The sequence below is a fragment of the Elaeis guineensis genome, chromosome 5, assembly GCF_000442705.2.
Source record: "Elaeis guineensis isolate ETL-2024a chromosome 5, EG11, whole genome shotgun sequence".
Classification (NCBI taxonomy): domain Eukaryota; kingdom Viridiplantae; phylum Streptophyta; class Magnoliopsida; order Arecales; family Arecaceae; genus Elaeis; species Elaeis guineensis.
The window spans coordinates 100,492,424-100,494,387 of record NC_025997.2 but is presented as its reverse complement, the minus strand read 5'-3'; positions in this window follow the sequence as shown (position 1 = coordinate 100,494,387).

Here is a 1,964-nt window from a genome sequence, read left to right as displayed (position 1 = left end):
CAGATTCTCTAACTAAGGGACTTCACCCTAATGTGTTTAAGGGCTATGTTACTAATATGGGATTAGTAGAGTCATTTGATGTACTTGGTTAGTGGGAGCTCTACATAAAGTGTGAACGCATCCTTACTGATGTATTTATGTTTGGTTATTTTATTATAGAGATTATATTTTCAGTCATAAAGATATCTTTATTATTATTTAAAAGGTATTAAGATGGGTGTCATTCTTAAGCAAAGGCTTGGGGCATTAATAATTATAGCCTTAATTTCTATATGTCTTATAACACATAAAGGTTATCTCGAGATACATAAAGTTTGCTTTATAGATATATAGATATAAAGGATTTCTCAGGCATGCTCGTGCTATTTAAGGAGAGAAATCGTGGACTGACAAGCAGATACAACACATTTGGATTTAGTATTGTTGCTTGCCATACCGTCATACTTGATTCATGTCGATAAGATTTATTGATGTATGTGACCATGAAAGGTCTTGTGTTGCATGAATGATGCAATTACCGTCATGATCCTACATTGAGGGCCTTATTTGACAAAATGTTGACTTGGAGATGTTACATGACCATTTATTTTTAAAATCACGTGCGCATAAAATTTAAAGTTGTCTTAACCAGATATTTTGATTTCAAAACTTTAACCAATTAATGTCGCCCAAGTGGAAGAATGTTAGCATTTTTCTGATGTGGGCTTACATTAATTGGGCATTTTAATTAAAAACTGGTTAAGATTAAATGGTTTGTAACTCTGGAAACTCCAAAAGGTGGAATTCTAAGAGACAGAATTTCAATAGTCAGTAATTAAAGTGTGACCCTTGGTATGGGCCACAGAATTTATGAAGCTATTAATGGGGAGGCTCATGAATTACTATATAAAGGGGTGCTAGGTCCCTCCCTTAGTCTGCCAAAAAGGAACAGAAGTCTCTTCCGATCAGAGAGTTTTAGATTAGATCATAAGGGAGATCATAAGGGAGAAGCATCTAGTGCAAAATCTTGCTTCCACTGATATTGGGATAGAGTCAAAAACAGGTTCTGTTATTTATTGTAGTTAATTATTTTAGCATTCTATGCTCTCATGCCTATATCCTGTAAATGAAAATTAACAAGAACTAGGGAGCTAAATTGCCTTATCGATGGATAATGGGTTTTGTTAGCCTATTGTTGATCTTTTCCCCGATTGGGCATATGCTATTTGGTCCAATCGTATGAGAAGGCTTAAATGAGTTTAGCCCTCTGAGGAAGCTTGAGTTCATGCAGGCCTATCGTGTTTCATGGGTCCCATCCCTTGAGGAAGCCTACACTGTTTTGGGCCTAGTTCATCCCATGGATTCAGCCCACGAGGAGTTTCCTCACTTAAGTGAGATGGATCTCATGTGTGGAGAGGGAAACAACAGAGAAGAGAGGGAGAAATTAGGGTTCTTTCCTGGTTTTGCTAGATAAAGAGAGGAGAGTTCTTGTACTCTACTAAGAGAAGACTTAAGGTCATGTATAACCTTTTTGTTTGGAAAAATTTTTAAATCTTTAATTACCTCTAAAACCCTAGTATTTGTATAATGTATTTTCATATAATATTGATGTGGCCCAAATCCAATCTATCAATGAGAAATTTTTTATGCACCGCATACAGTGTGGAACGTGCGCATCATGCACGATGATTAGCTTCATACAGAGCCAGATAGCGGCATGAAAAAATTTTTTTTTTTTTTGTTCGATTCTATGCATGAGCCAATCACCGTATGTGGTGTATAAAGAGTTTCTATCTATCAATAGCAAGATGATATGCGGCACCGTGAAAAATAAAGAAAAATTTCTTTAGTTAGACGCTGGGAGACCAAAAGTTCTTTTTTCACTCAAATTAAGACTTAAAACAGTCCAACACTGGCAATAACAGGACTTCCCTATAAAAAAGACTTGATGTACTTGTACAAATAATGCATAACATCATATAACA